The following is a 22097-nucleotide window of genomic DNA, read 5'->3' on the forward strand; positions in this document are numbered from 1 at the left end:
AGTAGAAATTAACAATAATCTGAAATTCGACGTACACATAGCCCAAACAATCAAAAAAGTTAAATAAAAGCTTGGTCTCCTTTTTAGGAACAGACAGTTCATCACTAAACATGCCAAAGCCACGATTGCAAGGACTCATCTCTTAGCCATCTTCCTTTATGCCTCCCCTATCTTAACTAACCTTCGCCAAACTGAACTAAACAAAATGGAATCTTGGTACAACAAGACTGCCATGTTTGCTACTGATGCCTCACATAGATCCCATCACTGTCTAGCCCTCAAGCAACTTAATTGGCTTGATTTACCCCAACTACTCCTACTCAACCAACTCTCAATAGCACACAAGCTCTACTACCATCCTGACAAAACCCCAGCACTTCAACAACTAATTCACCCCTACACCACCACTAGAGCCTTAAGATCTAGTAACAAAAACCTTAGCAATGTCATCAAACATAATAATGATGTTGGTAAATCTCTCTGTGCCTGTACTACTACCAAAATCTGGAATTCACTCCCCAGCCAGTTAACCTCTACCACCTCTACTTTCCAATTTAAAAAACTCAAAACCCACTATTTAAATAACTGGCTTTGCTCATGTTACTCCCCAGGTTAATCTAGACCACTGCACTGTTGCAAGAAGCACTGTTGCATTTTTGTGTATTCAATGATAACTCATTTACAGCACTGGTCGACTTGTTCTATCATTGTTTTGTTCTAAACAGAATGAATAACCATCTTCTAAAAAAAAATAAATAAAAAAATGTAACTTTTAATTTCTCACATTTGTATCACGTACTATAATAATGACTTACAATTAATAACTGATAATCTCTGCTTATGTGCATTCTTATTATGTATGCTCATGTGTTCTCTTATAAGTTGCCCATATTTTTCTGTTATGTACTGTACTGTTATTATTTTTTGGAGCTTTTATCCCTGGGCCTCCGCTGAACAGACTTGTGTCCAATCGAACACACTACTCTGTTCTCTCCAAGGGCTTGAATTTCATCCCCACATGTGCAGATGATTTAGTTTCGACACTGACAGATCTGAAAAGGTTCACGAGACTGTTAAATCTAAAACAGTTATTTGGCAATACACAGATGTTGACTCAAGGCTGCAAACACCTTAGTGCATACATCCCTGTCAATGTACCTGTTGTTAAAGCGTTCCATAATGTATGTGAAGCAGAAATGAGACAAATGTTTGATATAAATATTAAGAAATATAATGATAGAAATGTTTTAACCTTAGCTATGAAGAGTTTCAAGCATACAGAGACTTGCAATCTAATATAAATATTGTCATTAAGCAAGCTGATAAGGGGGGTGCAGTTGTGCTTATGAATAGAGACAAATATTTTTTGGCTATGTCTAGTTTACTTAGTGATGACACTGCATTTAAGGAAATCACCCCTTTGGATGTTAAGAAATGTATCTCATACGTGAATATGGTAATTTATGACCTACAGATCCAAGGTGACATAGACTTAGATCTATTCAATTATTTGACCGTACCGTGCCCAATTACCCCACAGTTATATGGCATCCCTAAGATCCACAAATCCCTCACTGATCCACCAATGAGGCCAATTGTTTCAGGTGCTGGTTGGGTAACAGAGCCGCTTTCAGTTTATTTGCATGATCAACTTCAACCATATCTTAGTCAATGTGACTCTATCTTACGTGACACCACTGACTTTGTTCAGAAGCTTAAGCAATGGTATAACATAGAGAAGGCGTCCCCACATCTAAGAAGGCACCTTTTGGTAACCCTAGACATAGTATCTTTGTTTACTGTCATTCCAACTGATATTGGCCTGGATTTGCTGAGGGAATTCTTACTCTCATGTCCTGATCCCAACTTCCACAAAATTGAAAAAATATGTACTCTCATGGATGTGGTGTTGAGAAATAATGTTTTCCATTTTAATGAATCCTTGTATCTTCAGCTCACAGGTGTGGCTATGGGTACTTCGGTAGCCAATACTTATGCCAACCTAGTTTTATACCAGTGGGAAAGGAAACATTTATTTAGTGGTTTGAATCCATATAAAGATAATGTAAAGTTCTTTCAATGATTTGTGGACGACTGTTTTTTGATTTGGGGGGGCACGTTACAGGATTTGAATGATTTTATGCTGTACATCAATTCAATCTCATCTTTTTTGAAGTTCAAAATGTGTTCATCTGAAATTACTATTATTTTAGATATCAACTTGAGTCTTGACGGTGGTACACTTAGAACAAGCCTCCATAGAAAGGAAGTCTGTGCAGGAAGGTACACTCATGCAAGTAGTATGCATGCGCCACATGTTTTTGGAGGTACTGTCAGGTCTCAATTTTATAGAGCCAGTAGGTTTAACATGGAAGATCCTAGCCTCTCCGAACAGTTGAATGAGATGATAGCTGATTTCACTAACAGTGGTTATGATGCTACCATCTTAAATAATGAGAAACTAAATGTGCTAGAGGAAAGAAAGTCAAGGGTGGCCCCTGTTATGTTAAATGATGCCATAGAAACACAAGCTGTTGGCTTGCCCAATGTGTCCATCCAGAATGAGATGAAAGTACGATACGTTACTTCGTTTAGTACAAAGACACCATGTATTAAATGTATTATCCATAAGAATTGGCTAATCTTGATGGCATCTGAAGAGTTAAAAGCAATGCTGGGCAATGTCCCATTTTTTGCATATCGTAACATGAGAACCCTCAAGAGTGTCCTCTATTACAAAGATTTTCCTACAAATATCACAACACATCCATCCAGCACTATGGGCACACAAAAATGTTATAATTGCTCGTGCTGTGATGACATTGATGATGAACATTTAGGTATCTTTGAACACCCAGTCAGTAAGAGGCTGTTTAGGTTCAATGTAACTGCTACTTATGTTACCACCCACGTGGTTTACCTCGCTACCTGTGTATTATGCAACTCTTTCTATGTGGGTAAAACCACGCGTAAACTTAAAGATAGGATCACAGAACACAAGTCTGAAATCCGAAGATGTGTGGACACTAATGCTTTATATAAACACAGGCTATGTTTTGGTGAACAGCATGTATTTAAATTTAAAGTTATAGACCATGTTTCTCCCTCACCCAGAGGTGGTAATACCAATAACAAATTAGAAATTAAAGAATACAACTGGATAATTAGATTGATGGGTGACTCACCCCCTGGTTTGAATAGTACTGTCAGCCTTAAACCTATTTTGGTCAGAATGAGTAGATCTAGATTATGAGATTTTATCTTTATGTATATGATTGTACATGTGATTTTTAGGTTAAAACTTTGCTTTTTTTAAAAATATACATTCTTCCTTTTTAAATGTTTTTTGTTTTCATGTATGCATTATGCTGTTGCATTTTTTAGCTTTGCATATTTATTTATTTCTACATGTTTTGTTTTAATGATTGGGTCATGTGACTTCTTGGCTGCTGGTCATATGACTTTTTTAGACCTATATATACTCTGCATTTGCATTTGTATTTTCAGTATTGATAAAGGATTTTATCCGAAAGCTTTGCTCCTCACATTAAAGTGTTTTTTCTACTGAGAACGTTTTTTGTCCAGTTGAACTTTCCCAGTAAACAAATATAAAATAAAATAAAATAAAATGCCCTGCTGTTTTTATGTTAAGGTTTTGTAATGGAATTTTGAAGGAGGATAAGCAATATAGCCTTTTAAAGACTGTCACAAGTGGCTTTAATTTATGTGCATTTAATGCCACATTCTAAGGTTACATTTTTCCTGATCTTTGTTTTGAGTGTTTTGTTTTATTTCTGGTGAAATTGTTGCATGTAATCCTGAATTATTTATTTAGCTGCCAGTATAGAATAGATAAACGGGGCTTACCTTTATAACACTGGATCACAGTGGTGCGATTGCTCATATGAGCGAATCCTAACCACGAAAATCAAAACAGCGACAATTTTAAATGTTCGAAAATCAGCAAATCGAAAAGCAGATTTGCTGATTTTCAAGCATAAATGTCTAAAAAAAATATGTAATGATGTGTAAAGCAGGGGGGCAAGCCCCCCTGCACCTCCCATGTGGGGGGCTGCACACCCCCCACTTTAATATTCTAACTCCGAGATTGCACTACAGTGGGGAAAGGGACCATTTTCTGATCCCCACTATAGTGCAATCTGCCCTAAAATGCCGATTGTGCAATGAGCGAATGTCACTGTGCATTTGCTCATTGCACAATCGAACCTTTTTGCATTCAACGTTTGCAAACTTTGCAAATGTCCTTTCGCACATCTGCTGTTTGCCCGTGTGCAAAACGCACACATGAAGGTAAACCGATAAACAGATGCTTTATATTTCACCACAAAGATATTTTAGTTGGGACATGCAGTGGCTGTAATAGCATGTTTTCAAGCAGGAAAGTTGTGGGTTCAAATCCAAATGTGTGCTGCAATGAAACTCTAAAGTTAAAATAGCCACCTTTGATGTATTTTGTAGCTGTTTATCCTGTTATTACTTCAAAATTTCAATCTCAAAGAGGTGGTAGAGGTATATCATTTCAACTTCAGTGTCTTTAGTTCATATGCCTTTAGTGCCACAGTCTGACATTTTAAAACTGATCATTGATACAGTGAGCAGAATTGCCATCCCACAGTGTTTGGCTCAGGATGAGTTTCTGTCTGTGACTTCTGCATGGGAAGTCTGCTTGTCCTATCTGTCTCTGTGTGGGGTTATCCATGTGTTCTGTTTTTCACCAACACTCCAAACATATCTTGTACATGAATTTGTGGTCTTCCAATCTGCCTTATGTAAGTGTGCAGAGCATGTGTGTGTGTGTGTGTGTGTGTGTGTGTGTGTGTGTGTGTGTGTGTGTGTGTGTGTGTGTGTGTGTGTGTCTATCTGTCTGTCTATCTGTCCATTTGTCTGCATGGATTTGTGTATTGTTAACAGATCTGCCTTGTTAGAGACACTGCCAGTATGTGTGAGTACATGAAAAAGCAATGCACCTTGCCATACACCTAACTTGTCAAGATGGTGTTCATGTTGCCATAGACCTGGCTTGTCAGGGCCTGTTTAACTGTGTGTGTGTGTGTGTCTGTGTGAGAAAAAAATATTACTGATTTTTCTGTCAAGACACACTATGTGGGCACAATAAAAATCACTCAATCAATCAATAAATAAAGTTATTAATATCTTTCAAAATTAAGGCATACAATTCATGTAGCCCATCAATATCTTAGCAGCCACCATGACCACGGTTGCAAAAGTGGACTTTGACAAACTTTTAGTTCAGGCTTTTGCCATGGACCCTACCTAGTATAAAACTGGTCCTGCTCAGAAGTGTACACAGGAGGTTGCTACACCTTGTGAAGATGGAAAGTTAGAAATAATGTAGCCATTATTTTTTTACTTTCCTGACAATCAAATCTTTACATGCATATAGAGAATTTTGCTATAGCTTATGTGGAGGTCTGTGGATAGTGTAGCCATTATGTCTGGGTAGAATAACATGACAAGGGGTAGGGCAGCACAGCTGATGGGGGAGGGGGGCGTTAGTAGCAGCATTAGACCTTAGAGTACAAACTGAAAAAAATGTCTGCACCTCTGAACTTGTCAATAAGTCAGAAGTAAAAATCATGAATATTATGCTATAAAAAATATTTTTTAGTTGTAACTTCTTGTGGACTCTCTCTTAAAATGTTGATTCTCATAACACCAAGACCCAAAATGCCAAAAAAAGACCAAAAACACAGGTGAACAACAAATGTCAAGCATTGCATTTCTCTTTTAAAGACGATTTTTTGCATATTGATCAAGCCCGCTGGCATTCCAGACACTCCCATACTTAGATATAAGTCTATATTTTTAGTCATTCAGTCTCAGCATTCTGGGACTTGCAATAATATGTCTCAGCATTTCAAACGGTTACCTTCTTGTGGCTTAAATGCATGTCTGAAGTAGCTAAAGTGGTTTAGCAAACTCTACCACTAGCTTGCACTGAATTTCCTAACAGCAGAATAGAAGTTGTAGGTACAGTCTGTATCTGAGTATATGTAAATTTCATAATTAAATGTCAAAGATGGACTGGCATACATTCTTAAAGTTTTGTAAATTAATTTTGGAAGAACATTAATATATAGCCTTTATCCATAAATAAAAACTATATATATATATATATATATATATATATATATATATATAATTTTTTTTTTTTGTTAACCGGTTGAATGCTCTGGTCCAAAGACATTTTCTGTCATGACCAGGTGAATTGGTCTTCAACAACTAATAAAAACATAACTTTAGCAAGATGAAAAGGTACATATTCAAAAATATATTTTGCAAGACATAATGACACCAATTTGTATATAAGCAGCATAATTATAGACTGTGTGTATGAATATAACTGGTGGCTTAAAGTGCCATAAAATAAACAATGTCTTAATAGTGAACAAACTTGTACCTATATTTGAGATAAGAATGCATACATTGAAGTATTCTGAATAGATAAAGTTAGAAATTACTGTTTTATTACTAGTGCATTAAATGTTCAGCTCTGCTAACTCTATTTCTACTATGCTGAATATAATACAGCACACCCAATGACTACTAAGTCTAATACAATATAGTACAGCATTAATAAAATAGCTCGAGATTATCAAAGTAGTCTTCAAAGTACATTATTACAGTGCAGGTGAAGGTATGCAGAACAATATGCCATTCAATCGATCAGACAGAAGCAAGGAAGTGGATAATGTTAGTTTGGACAATGGGTTTAGAAGAGTTGTGGGACCTGAAAGATGGTGAATTATGCTTGGGCAAGGTGAAGCTAGCGGAAACTCTAGTGGAGGTCCGTAGTGTTCCCGACATGCAAATTGGTCATCTGACCTTTGTATAGGGGTGAAAGACTAATTGAAGCATCTAGTAGCTGGTTCCCTCTGAAGTTTCCCTTAGGATAGTTGGCACTCAGCAAATGCAGTTTTATCTGGCAAAGAGAATGATTAGAGGTCTTGGGGCTGAAACAATTTTAACCTATTCTCAACCTTTAAATGGGTAAGGAGCCTGACCTGCTGGCTTTGATGCGTGGAATGTGAGGAGCCAGTGGGCCACTTTTGTTAAGCAGAACTGGTGCTGTGGGATGAACTGGATGCTGGGTTAAGGCACACAATGCCGATGGCCATCAGAAGCCAGAAAAGGTGATGGTTGATATAGACAGCAGGATGGTGGTCATGGAAGTTGGAATCCACTAAGGAGTGTATAACAACTCACCTGCCGAATCATCTAGCCCTGAAAATGGATGGTGCTGAAGCACTGGGCCCATACTCAGCTGTCGCCAGTAGTGGGAGTCGAGGGGGCTATGCTGCGATGAGTAGGTGGGCTGTCGCAGTGGCACTGAAGCCCATGGTAAGGGCCTGGGTAAAGCTGCCATGGGTGCAGATCTTGGAGGTAGTAGCAAATATTCAAACAAGAGTTTACAGGAATTTTGCTATGCTTCTTTTTATTCATTTCTGACAGGATTATTTTGTTATTTTCATCAAAAATGTCCTAATAGTGTTGAATTATTGATCTGGAAACTTTGTGGATTATTTTGGTGAAAAAAATAATAACATATTTCATGTATTCCCCCATCAAAACATCAAGAGAGAAAAAAATCATACTGAAGAAGACAAACCACTCAAAGGCTACCATACAAGAAAACTTGCAGTCAATTCTATCCAACATTCAAGACCTATCTTTAAAAATTAATAAACTAGACTCTAAAGTAAATAAAATAAAAGAAGACTGTACCAAAAAGAGTAAACTAATAAAAGATGTGACTAAACAACAGAAAGGCTAGAAGACTCTGTTTCAGATATAGACAGCAGACTATTAGAGGGAGAACACAACATTGACAATTTTTTGGAGAAAATAGATGATCTGGAGAACAGAGCTTAAAGAAACAACATCAGAATTCATTACGTCCCCGAACAAATGGAAGGTGACAACATGATAAATTTTCTGTCATCTTGGATACCCAAAACACTAAATCTTCAAGAAGCCCTGTCTTTTAGAATAGAAAGGGCTCACACATCTCTGGTTACATTACCTACAAGCAAAAAACTTACACAACCAAGATCCATCATCATAAAATTCTTTTCTAGCCAAGACAATGAGCTTGTACTGAAAAGAACATGGTCTGTTTCACCTTTGAAGCTAGGGGACTCAGTGTTCAAATTTGATAATGGTCATTCATCTATTGTGGTGAAAAGTTTGCATACCCTTACTACAATCATTAAAGAAAGCTGAAATCAAGACCCACCTGATCTTCCCTGCAAAACTAAGAATTTTCTTGGCTGAGGTGAAAAAACATTTGATATTTTGAAATAAGCTGTTTCCTTCATCCAGAAAAAAAAAACTTATTGCACTCTGTAGAAGATATAGACCTAAGTGCTTCATTAAAGAGACAAGCTGCAAAAAGTGACTGGTCAGTTAAGGAAAAAAAATAAGCTTAGAGACAAATAAATCCCTTGTCAGCCTCTCTAATACATTTACCTTAATATAAGTTGCAGTCTCTAAAGGAACCTCATCTTAAAAAATATAGTCAGATTCCTAGCTACTGCAGATTACAGTGCTATTACTAAGAGAATCTATGTCCGTTGTAGTAGATGTTTCTTAACTAACTCATGTTGAACATATAAAGAATCACTATAGTTATAATGCTTTATCATTATCATCCTTTTATCAAAAAATCTGATGTAGAAAGGCACCATCTTTTGACTTAGCTTTTCTGCCCTTGCATCATAGGAATTACCAGTAGTGTGCTCACATTCCCCTCAGCAAAAGTTTTATTCTGTGTCTTGGCCAACCTCCAATAAACCAATGGATGTCTGGCTGCCCTGCACTATGAGAACCTGTGTTGGTGGAACACTAAAGTGCTTTCAGCTACACTAGTGTATATTAGAGTTGTATTTAATTAGTCCTCTAAACTGAAGACAGTTTGCTATAGCCTTTTACTGTAAGCGTGCACACTAATGGTCCCTCCCCACCCATTTTTCTCTTCCTATTGTACTTCTAGGTCAATTACGTAAAACTACTTTTTTTCTCTTGGAAAAGGTTTACCTGTGTACCTGCAGCCCATACTTCAATGTTTTTTTCCTATAGAAGTGGCGGTCCTTTTCACCCCATTATACTCGATTAGTAGCACAAGATTGATTTGTAGTTATTAGGAAGATACTGCACTATACTGACCTGGAATTGACTGAGCTTGGTTTCCTTGATTGTTTTTTAGCAGCTGGCCTAGTCCAGTTTTTCTGGCTCACAACCTTGTATTACTTTGTGTCTATCCCCCTTGCCCACCTTGAACCTGTATGCCTCCCTCCCACTCCTGCTTAATTATAGAGGAATCAAAAAACCTGATATAGAAAGGCATGATCCTTTGACTTCACTTTTCTGCCATTCTCTCATAGGAATCCCCAGTAGTGTACTTGCATATACCACATTCCATTATTTTTTAAATAGTTCTCTAGCGACTCCTAATTTACTGCATGTCCCTTCCTAAAACCCCTGGCATAACTACATTATTTTTCTCCTTCTCGGCGAACTGCAGCTCCCCGTTTTTAAAGAAAAATAAAAACAGAAAAGAAAAGACATTTTTTTCTTTTAGAATCTAGCTTGCATAATTGCCTTTCAATCTGGCTATTTATCTTCCCTGGACACTGTATTGTACTGGCTGTTTTTTTTTTTTTTTTTTTTGTACTTTCCTCTGTCCCAGGTGTAGCCCCCCTTCATTTGCCCTCTCTGCGCTCAGGCTCACTTCACACCCCTCCCACTCCCATTCCCACCTCCCCATATCATTTCCTTTATACCTAATCACAGGTCCCTCCCAACCATCAAACTGCTCCCCTTCCTGTTAAACAAGCTAATGCCCACTACAACTCTCTCCCTACCTTACAACTCCTCCCCCAAACTCTCAACCAACCCACCTTATTAAAGGCCTCTCCACCTCTTCAAACATCCCAGACTTAATCATTCCTGTCATACTTCAACCTGCACTGCTACTCCTACACAACATAACATCACCTCACACACTCTTAACCCCTATACATAAAGCCCCTACCTACCCTCACCTAAACTGCTTTTCTTACCCTCAGCAACACATACTCATCTCTGCATCTATCCTTCCACTGAATATACTACTCCCTAAAATAAAAACTCCTCCTTTCAACCATAGTACATCTAAGTATAAAACAAAATACTTTCACAACTACCCACAAAAAATGAAAGCGTATGACTTCCCAAGGACTCTACACTTGTCAGGTGATATACACCCAAACCCTGGTCCTACCACTATTCAACACCCCACAAAATATCACCCCCAATTCTAATCCACCACCCATACCAAAAAAGAAAATCTCCTTCTATTCTATCAATACTCAAAGTATGCTTAACAAACTAAGCCAGTTTCATGCTTGGGTATCTCTTCATACTCCAGACATTATCTCATTCACAGAAACTTGGTTTAAACCTCAAAACCAAGATAAAGGCATTCTTCCTCCAGGTTATAATATACTTCGCCAAGATTGCTTAAAGAAAAAAGGTGGAGTTATTGCTTTAGTTTACTCTAACTGCCTCACTCTTTCCCTTCCTAAAAAAAACAATTCCCTCCTTTACAGCTGCTGAAATACTAACAGCAAACCTCAAACCTAATGACTTTACTACCATCACAGTAGTAGCCATATATATTCCTCCAGGGGACAACATCCCCTTAATGGAAAATATACTGTCATATCTCTGCCTAAATTTCCCTAATGAAACTATCCTGCTGGGGGACGTAAACATTAATTGGCATAATCTTAATAATCCAAACCCTCCCCAACACATAAACCTTCATGAACTTACACAACTAATCTCCAAACCTACCCATACTAATAACTCTAATTCTTCAAGCTTCTTGATAGATTGGATACATGCTTGTAACCCCAGCAAATACCATAACTCTGAAACTCTACCTGATGCCCTAAGCGACAACTCACCTATAAAAGTGCTACGATACATCACCCACCTCCCCAAACCACACTGGCTTATCACCTGCCACAAACTTTCAACCTTTACCCAGACTCTTTTAAAACTCTCCTCTCTAGAATTAACTGGAGTTTCCTTACTCAGCTCCCACTCAGTGAAGCAGTAAATGCCTTCAACTCAACTTTCCTAAATATTTTAAATTCTCTATCCCCAATGAGTAAAGTTCAATTAAAGGCAAACATTTCAACCTGGCTGACTAAAACCACCTGTACCCTTACGAAATCCAGAGATAGGGCATGGAAAACATGGGTACAAACCAAACTTTCAGCTGACCTCCCAAAGCATAAAGATCTTAGAAATCAGACAAAAAACTTATCAACAAAGGCAAAAAAGACTTTTATTATAATTCCCCAAAAACATTAAAATCTGATCCAAAAAAAATCTAGAATGCTATAAACCAAATATTACATCCAGGTAGTCCAACTTCACCAAACCTATGTCCTGACAAATAACCTGAAGAAACTGTCAATACCTTAAACACCTACTTTATCAAATCCATTTCCAAACTATTTAACCCCAACTTCTCAAACAGCAACACTTCAAACCTCCCTATACACCCCTCAATCACCATCTCAGTAAACTCCTTCTCTCTCAAACCTGTCTCCACTGACTATATCAGAACTTTACTCTCAAAGCTCAAACCATGCTCTGTATCAGCAGACAATATTCCTTCTTACTTTCTCCAGATTGCTGCACACTCCCTTGCTATGCCTGTATCTATACTAATCAATCGCTCCATCTCTGAGTCTAATGTTTCTTCTATCTGGAAACATTTCTACACTCTTCCTATTCATAAAGGAGGTAGCTCCACAGAAATATATAGGTTCATAGATTCATAGGTTCAGACTAGGCTATCTGCCCTAGGGCATTTATATGCCTAGCCAGAATGTGTTTGACTTTCGCCACCCATTTTAAATTTATTTTTCTATGCCCTTTTTCGAGCTTAGTATACTGTGCCTCTGTCTAACAGTGACACAGAAGTGATACCCGGGGTAAACCTACGATCTCCCATCCACTCATCAAGATTCCTCTTGAAGAGAGTCAATGAGGGACTCTGCCTAACCTGGACTGGGATTTTATTCCAGAGTGAAGGGAGCCTCTGCGTTATGAATCTGTCCCTCCAGCATGTCCTATTTATTTCAGTGCTGAGGTTCAAGTCTCTCGAGCGTAGCTCGATGGGATTTGGATTTTCTGAGGTGCAGCATATCCATTAATTCGGGTTGGACATGGCTTTATACGTCAGGCACAGATCGCCTCTGAACAGGCGGTATGCCACTGAGTAGAGCTGGAGTTTCTTTAACCGGGCAGCATATGGCATCTGTTTGAGCCCTTTGATCCTCTTGGTGAGGTACTTTTGGGGTCTTTCCAGTTGCTGCAGGTGTCTGGTAAGGTACATCCCAAAAGGGGCATTGTACTCAATTATGGGCCTGATGAGGGATGAGTAAAGAGGCACGATGACCACCCCTGATCTAGATGTGAATCCCTTCATGATTAGGTGGGCTATATAAAATGTTTTTCTAACCACTTTGGCCACATGGTTGTCAAATGAGAGATTGCTATCAACTTGGGTCCCCAGGTCCCTAATTACTTCTTCTGTACTTAATGGATTACCACCTATGTGGTAATTTGTGGGCACTTTGTTTTTGCCAAAGGGGATGACAATACACTTTTTGACATTTAGCTTGAGGCCATGGCTCTGGCACCAGTTGTCTGTTTTTATGAGGCCCTTTTGGAGGATGCTTGCGTCGGCTGGAGAGTCGATTATGGCACCCAGTTTGCAGTCATCTGCGAACTTGGTCAGCCACAGTCCTTCCATGTTGGCCTGTACCTCTGAGAAATATATACCGAACAAGAGAGGTCCCAGGACTGAGCCTTGTGGGACACCACTTGTAACTGGTTTAGAGTCTGACATGGCTCCAGCAATTCTAACCATGTGGGTTCTGTCCTTGAGCCAGTTTGCAATCCATCTAGTGACATAGGGGTTTATATTTAAGCTGGTGAGCTTATCTATAATGCCCGAGTGGGGTATTGTATCGAAGGCTTTTGAGGTCCAGGTAGGCTGTGTGGACCACCTTCCCCTCGTCAATGGCCTTGGTGACTGTTTCAAAGAAATCAACCAGGTTTAGGAGGCAGGATCTGCCCTTAACAAAGCCAAACTGGGTAGGATCCAGTGTCTGTAGGTCCCCAATATCTTTATTTATGAGGTCCATGATGATCCTTTCCATAGCTTTGCAGACCAAGCTAGTCAGGCTTATGGGGCGATAGTTTCCAGGATCCGTTGAGGCACCACCTTTATGGAGAGGGACCACTGTTGCTGTATGCCACTCTTTGGGCACATATCCTGTAGTAAGGCTGAGATTGAACAGTAGTTTTATGTTTGGGTTTAGCTCTTCTTGGAGTTCATGTAGGACGCAGCCCGGACACCGTCTGGTCCCACTGATGCTGTGTTTTTTGCTTTGGAGAGGGCGGCTCTTACCTGAGCATCTGAGATGTCAGGGGGGCAGCAATCTGCTGGGATAGATATTTGCCCTTTTGGTGGGGAGGGGGGGAAGAAGTTTGCACTGAACCTGTCAGCTAGGATGTTGGCAATGTCTGTGGGTTCAGTGTATTTTTTGTCATTTTGGACTAATTCTGAGCATATCTGGGAATTACCACCCAGGTTCCTAACATAACTAAAGAAAGCCTTGTGATTATCCTTAGTGTCCTGTGCAATTTTTCTCTCGAAGCTGTCCTTAGACAATTTTATGAGTGCCCATAGTTTTTTGCTAATACTGATCACTGATGCCTTCCCTTTTTGGGATTTTGCTCTATCATTTAGTAGCTTCCTCCTTCTATTGTATAGTTTGTTTATGGCTGGGGTCCACCAGACAGAACGTCTGCCTTTGGAGGATTGGGTCTTAGTTTTATTTGGGATCGCATGATCCATGCATTCCTGAAGGTGTTCATAGAATGCGTTTATAAAGGATTCTGCGGTCTGGGCCGTATTTTCCACAGGCCTGGGGCTTTGAAGGATTCCACCTCGGTTTTGAGGAGTGTGAAATTTGCTTTAGAGAAGTTTTTCACTGTGGTTTTCTGGTCCTGCCATTGTACTCACCCTCCATGATTATGACCTACCTTTATAGTACAGTCAAACTAACTTACTAAAACTTACCATTAACTACTTCATCCTATGTTTCCTATGCAACCTCCAAAGCTTCTTCTATACTGGTCCCTGAAATTCTTGTGTAACCTTTTAAGTTTCTGCTACTCTGCATACAAAATCTTATATTTACTTGACTCTTTTTAAACCAAAACATACAACTTAGTCTACTTTTTTAACATTCTCCTTTTATATATGTATGTAGCTTACATATTTTAACTAGCAAAATTCTCTATTATTTTTATTGAAATGTATCTGTATTGCTATTTTTATTGCATTGTATATCTTTGGATCTGTTCTCCCCAGGCCTCCTCTGAAAAAGGGCAATAGCTCAGCCGGACATTCCCGGTCAACATATGTAAAATAAAAATAAATAAATAAATACATTTTATTTTTTCTTCAATTTGCCCTTACCCTCACTCCTTCATTATAATAATGTAATAACATGAGCTTTTAACAGTCTTGGTCTTGGTCTATGATAGCAAGGTGCTGTACATATGTAAATAGAAATTGTTTACCATTTCTTTAATTTAATAATTAGATTCAGTTTCAGTAATGATTCTATTAGTGATTATGGTGTGAACTTTCATGTAGAATTCAATAGTTTCATGAAATGTTTCATTCTCAATTGTTGTTTTACTGTTACAAGTAAACTAAGGGGAAGAAGACAGCTTTTTAGTTAAATCACGGCTTGCAGAGTACATCCATGACCTATTTCTGCTAAAAGGTTTTCCTTCTCAGCTTATTTTCCCACTGACTCACCTTTCAGAGTTTTGGAGAAGATTTTCAGCATGGCTCAAACTTCTGTGTGTTACTGCAGCTCTCCATTTTCATGAGAGACCATTCAAAAGTCAACAAGGAAGGACAGTGAGACCTTTGATCCCTCAATGTCAGGAGGTTCACAGAAAGTGTAACGGAATGCTAAAACAGACTTTTTAAAGAATTTAAAGTGAAAATGTTTCTAATCTAATGTAAACTGTAAGTAAAACACATAAGATGAAACACACACACACACACACACACACATATATATATATATATATATATATATATATATATATATACATATATATATATATACACACACACACACACACACACAATAGAATCCATAAGATATATTTTGAAATGTTTAATCAATTTAAATGTGTAATGTATTAAGAGGGAGTGTCTGAAATGTTATACAAGAAAATTCTTTAATGTAGAACCAAATGGAGCTTTTTACTACTCCCTGTATAAATCCATCCATCATCAACCCCTTTTCCCATTTTGCAAATGGAGTCAGGATATCACTTCCACACTAACAATTATCTTGAGGCAAGATTTACACTGCTGGGTGGCCATCCTTGCCGTGGTTCATTTGCATCACTCACTCGCACACACACTCTCACCTATGGCCAATTTAGAGTGTCCAGTCCACCTACTGCATGTCTTTGGAATGTGGGAGGAAACTGGAGCATCCAGAGAAAACCCATGTGACTGCAGGCAGGACATGCTGACTCCACACACAAGACATCCCAATCGAGAATCTAACCGGAGAACCTCTTGCTGTGAGGCTATAACGCTAACCACTGCACCACCACAGCCACCCTGTCAATGTATAAATGTTAAGATGTTAAATATAGTAGCCAAGTATTACTATACTATCTAGAAAAATAAATGAATGATCATCACCTTCCCCAACTAATAACTAAAATCCTTATATGAAAGTTTTAATTAATTATGTAATAACATTCTATCAACACAGTAGTCCTTACTAGATAATACAGCAGTAACAGCCTAAATGCTAGAAGTTCTGCTTTTGTTTCCTTCTGAGAAATAGTGGAAATGACTAATTAGCAACACACACAACCTTTACAGGTAATGATATAAGCTTTCATAAAATATCAGGTCAATAAGTCTGATTTACTTTAGCCATATTAAATTTGATATGGCAGTAAAAGCAGAGCTCTAACATAATACTATAACAGAACTATGACATGTAGGAGAACTATACAGAATTTGGTCATTACGAAGTGATTGTGACTATGATTGTTAGTCATTGTAAAGTGATAACTAATGATTAATGATCAATGAGTCATATCCCTGAAAGTGTTTAATGTTAGCACTTTGTTACATTATATTGTAATGTATATAAAATAATAATGTCTTTTTATTTAAATTATCATCACAAGAACTAAAAAGAAATCAATCTCTAAACTTAATTTCCTTATGATAAATTACTTTTAATCAAGATGATTCTTTTAAACAAACATACAAAAAATGCCATATATTTTTAGTTGCTAAATATTATAAAAGAACTGATAATGAAAACTTACACTATAGACAGTTCTCTTGATATATTAATTCTGTTGTCTAGAATTTATTATGTTTTATAAGCAAATAAAATTTTCTTTAATTATGTTGTATATTTACTCAGCTAATGTTAGATTATATACTGGAAGCAGTAGCAATGTAGTGTTTGAAGGTGGCATGGTTTGGATAGTAAATAGCTTGTATGAAAATTCAATAAGCCTGGAATAATGTATTCCATGTTGAAGGTTATAAATGTTTTTATTATTATTGTTTGCACATTAACTTTAGGGTCTCTGTCCATAACTAGTATTAATAATATTAATTTAAAGAATAACACATCAAAACACAATAATGCAGTTTTAAAACATTACATTCTGAACGACGCCGGTATACAAGTGTCTCCCATTAAATGTTAATGGAATAAGTAACACAACAAAGAGAAGTAGTCTAAATAAGTATCTGATATTGCCTTTCTACAGGAAGTTCATTTATTGTCAAAAGATATAAATAGAATATTGGTAAAGGACTATTCAGTTTTAGATGGTTCTCAGTTTGGACATAAAAGAAGAGATATTCTTATTGTATAGAAAAAGGTGCTATGGTTACCCAACATTTTGGATTCCTATTCCAATAAGAATAGTATGCTAAGATTGGTGGCAGTAGAAATTGAAAAAAAGTATTATACCTTTATAAATGCATATTGGATACCAGGTATATGTACGAAAATAGTCAAAAGATACTTGAATATTATTAGATTACATTCTAGGGGTGAGATGCTAATGGCTGGTAACTTTAAATGTATTTTATCACATAAAAAACTATGAATGATAAAATTAAAAAAGCATTTAAATAATTATATTAATACAATGAATATGAAAATATATATCTGATGCAAAATTACCATCATCTTTAAAATTCACTCACAATTCTTACAGTTTTAGAACCCAGAGAAATATAGACAAAGTTTGGTAACCAGTACACTATATTCCAAGATAGATGAGGTATTAACTGTCTCCAAGGAAGTCATTGTTCCACTGTGTTCAGCATTCATCAGACCTATCACTGAGTACAACCCCCCCGCCCTTTGCTATGTACCTAACCAGGCATATCCAACAATTGGAATGTCCACAGAGATTCTTCACTAAAATAATACATGGTGTAAGTAATACGTGCTATACAGACCACCTTGAGGCCCTATCTCTATAATCTGTCTCCTATAGGCTTTTGAGGGGAAATCTATGCCTGTCATACAGAGCATTGTCAGACCCCACTCTGATGGACCTCCTTCATATCCACATAACAAACAGCACCATAATTACCCATTCTAAAAAATGAAACCTTGCCTATGAAATAAATAAATAGGACTTGCTGGAAAGTATGTATTCCAGAGACTACCTCATCTATGGAAAACAGTGAAACAGAGTTTCTCCCTAACACAATTCAAGTGCAACTTGGATACTTGGATGGGAAACCAGAAATTCATCCCTGGTTTGGAACCTTTGTGTCTAATGGACAGAGGTAACCTGTAAATGTTTCATCTCCCAGGCCCATGCTTACACTTATCAAGGATATCAGAACTTGTCAGAGATTTGGGATGCATCTCTAGGCTTAAAAAGGCCCTTGTGGTTGTTAGCTTAGTAAACACCTATGAACCTATCATGTCCTTTATCTGACCACACCATCACACTTAAATTAACTTTAAGCCCAAACAATTTAATCTCTTGCCAAAGAATCCCAGCATGCATAACCAAAATAAAAGTATTCCAAGAATGTTTTTTAAAGGACATTCCTCAGTTTATAGAACTTAATAACAATGGTGAAGTTACAAACTGATACTATGGGGCATATTAAAGGTTGTTCTATACAGTAAAGTTAAAATTGGTACATATCTATAAGAAAAGAATGGAACAAGGAGCTAACAGTTCTTCAATCAGAAATTGACAAATTGAATCTAAATCTTAAACTTAATGATAAAACCACAAACACTTAGCTCCTTCTTACAGTACAGCAATTTCAAGAATATTACAGTGCCCAGGAGAGTTATTTCACAAAGTTCAGTTATTTAGAGGCTTGTTGTGCTACTGGGCATAGTTATAAATACTGGCATACATTTCTGGCATATGTATATGTGTGTGTGTTTGTGCATACATGCAAAAGCCTTTACTGGTATGTGTTAATATGGCAGATGGATTTTGAAAACTGTCACCTTTGGTGTTTGATCAAAATATTGCAGAGAATCGGAGAATATCTGAGGAACAGTATGGTATTTTTATACAAGCAGCTTATTCTGATAAAGATGCATGTACCAGGGCATTCATTTTGCTAAAAATAACAACAACATAATGAAGAAACCACGACTGAAGGAAGAAAACAAACAAAATATAATGAGATGTTAGCGCTTTCACGATCCAAGCTGATCACTTCTTCAGACTTAAATCATACTACTGAACAGCCAAATTTAAATTAAAAGACAGCATATCACAGTGGAGAATGTACTAACTAAATTGGAAATTGCATTTATCTAAAAGCTTTAATTACTTAAATGCTAAAAATATTTAAAAAATGTACAATTATTAGTAAAATGTATAAATAGTACATATTAATACAAAAAAAATTTGACACATAACTTTAGTGTTGCAGTGGTCTGGCTTTCAAAATAGGTTTAAGTGATACCATACCATTAATTACAGGGGGTTTATCAGCTTGCAGTTTCATAATCTACTTCTGTTCAACCTCCTCTGTTCTGTTCTTAATATCTCCACCTCTCAAGCTTTCTGATAAAATCTCTACTACAAAAAGTTAAAAACATTGTGCATCCCTTTTGCTTGTAGATGCTTAGCCAGTGCACTAGTTTCCTTAATTTTTACAATGTCCTTCATATGTTCCAGGATTCTATCTTTGAGGCATCTATTTGTCTTCCCGATATAAAAGGCATCGCAGTATTTACAAAAACTAAAATAGACCACATTCTGCGTCTTACAATCTGCATAGAAGTCAGCCTCAACTTTAAATGTCTGACTTCTGTGCAAAAAAGAAGAGCCTGAATATATGTACTTACAGGCTGTACAATTTCTGCAGGGGGAGGTGCCTACTCTGTTAGAACATTTCTTGCTGTTCATTCCTGAGGACTTATAAAAGAGCTGCCTCTTAAGTGACTTTCTATTAATAAATGAGAAATGTGGTACTGCATGAATTACATTGTCTAGTTCATTTATCAATGTTAATATATTCCAGTTTTTTTCAAAAATGTTACAAAATAACAATATCACTGGAGTATGATACTGGAAATCTAATTCTGTCATTTTTAGCCCTCGAATTACTAGGGCTTGCTTCTGTTGAATGGGGAAAATAGGGTTTGCCACTAATATTATGTACTTCATACATATGACTGACACTTTCATCTATCTCAGTTTGATTATAGCCCCTATCCATGAAATCTTTCCTCAATGTAGAGACTGCTGCATTTAACCCATCATCTGTGTTATGTATCCTGCTCATTCTCAAGAACTGCCCCTTGAGAACATTCTTACTCACATGTCTAGGGTGCTTACTTAACCATTGAAACATTAAAATTATGTGTCAAACGTTTTTTTTGTATTAATATGTACTATTTATACATTTTGCTAATAGTTGTACATTTTTTAAATATTTTTAATGTTTAAGTAATCAAAGCTTTTAGATAAATGCACTTTCCAATTTAGTTAGTACATTCTCCACTGTGATAGGCTGTCTTTTATTTTAAATTTGGCTGTTCAGCAGTATGATTTAAGTCTGAAGAAACGATCAGCTTGGATCGTGAAAGTGCTAACTTCTCATTCAATTTTGTTTCTTTTCTTCCTTCAGTCATGGTTTGTTTATTATTTTGTTGTTATTTTTCACTTTGAGGTGAATACCTAGTATCTGTGCCTTTTGTATTACATTCATTTTGCTAAACCTAGGTGGAACAGAGGTCACTGAAAGAGAGTGTTCATTTGTGTATGCATCAGCAGTATATGAGGAGAAGGCGAAAACCATCATGTTGTTGTACAGGCTGAATCAAGGGAAGACCCTGAGTATTTGAAGCACAAGTTCAGGGAAATGTGTAATCCCCAAACAAATATTACATTTTACACAGATATTTGTTTTATACAAGAGATCAAAACCAGGGGAAACGTTTGCAGCTTATATTACTAACCTGAGAAACAAAGCTAATAAGTGCCAGTTTGGTGACTTAAAAGATGAGCTGATAAAGAACAGTCTTGTGTGTGGTATTAATAGTGCTGCAGTGAGAAAGATTTTGCTTCATGACAGTGATTTAATGCTGAGCAAAGCTATTGAGATTTGTCAACTCCATGAATTTACAGAAAGGCACACAAGTATGCTTGCAAGTGATAAGAGCATGGTCTCAGCAGGCTCCAGAGTAAATGTAGACAACAGGCAACATATGGCTAGCAGAAGCAGGACTAAGCACATGGCAGCTGCCACCCCTGCAGGTATTCCTGGGAGATCTCATAGTTTTCCAGCAGGTTTAGAGAAAAGGACATGCTCAGTGCAGTAAAAGGGCGAGTCAGCAAAAGCAAATCCATCTTTATTGTAATTGTGGTGCCAGTCATCAGTCAAAAAGAGAATCATTCTTAGCATTTGGTCAGCAGTGCCACAAGTGTAAAAAATGGAACCATTTTCAAAGGTTTTGTTAATCAAGTAAACCTCACAGTTATAAAGAAGGGTCACTCGAAAATGCAAGTTGGTCATATAGAGCTGCAATTCTACTTTCTATGTGGATGGTGTATCAGTAAGTGGTGAAAAGGTTGATGCAGTAAATTTGTTGGCAAAGAATGAAGTGTTTGTACTGTCCAGATCAATGGTAAATCCACTGAGCTTAAAGTGGACACTGGCTCAAAGTGTAATGTTATGTCAGCAGACACATTTACTAAGGTGATTGCTGGTGAACAACTGAATGTGGCTAGTTGTGTGAAACTTGTTGCTTATGGAGGTGAAGAAATTCAAACTGAAGGCTCAGTAGTGCTTTCATGTTATTTGGCTAAGAACTGTTACTACTTGTTATTCCATGTAGTCCAAAGACCTGTGCAGTCATTACTGGGTCTCATAGACAATTTGAGAATGAATTTGCTTTCTTTTACCAAAGAAGTTCATCATATAAGCACATATCCTAGTTCCAGTTTTACTAAAGTTATTTTCTCAGAGTATGCTGATGTTTTCAATGACAAGTTGGGCAAACTTCCAGTTGTGTATTCCATGAAGTTAGACTCAGAGGTCATTCTGGTAGTCAGACTAGCAAGAAAAGTTCTGATAGCTATGCAGAATAAAGTTAAAGTTCAGTTGGATAAAATGGTGCAGCAAGGTGTAATTTGTCCATTTACAGAACCAACTGAATGGGTGTCATCCATGCTAGCAGCCCACAAAAAAAAAGGCTCAAATGAAATCAGAATATGTATTGACCCAAGGGAATTGAACAAAGTATTAAAGGGACCACATCATCCAATGTGTACAATCAAGGATGCTGCAGCCCTAAAACCAAATGCCACTTTGTTTCTGTCTTGGATGCAAAAAGTGCATTTGGCAAGTGATATTTGATTGCAAATCCTCATTACTGACTACATTCAGTACCCCATTTGGCAGATAT

Source organism: Protopterus annectens, chromosome 1.part1 (assembly GCF_019279795.1).
Source record: "Protopterus annectens isolate FY-2018-M chromosome 1.part1, PAN1.0, whole genome shotgun sequence".
Taxonomy (NCBI): Eukaryota; Metazoa; Chordata; order Ceratodontiformes; family Protopteridae; genus Protopterus; species Protopterus annectens.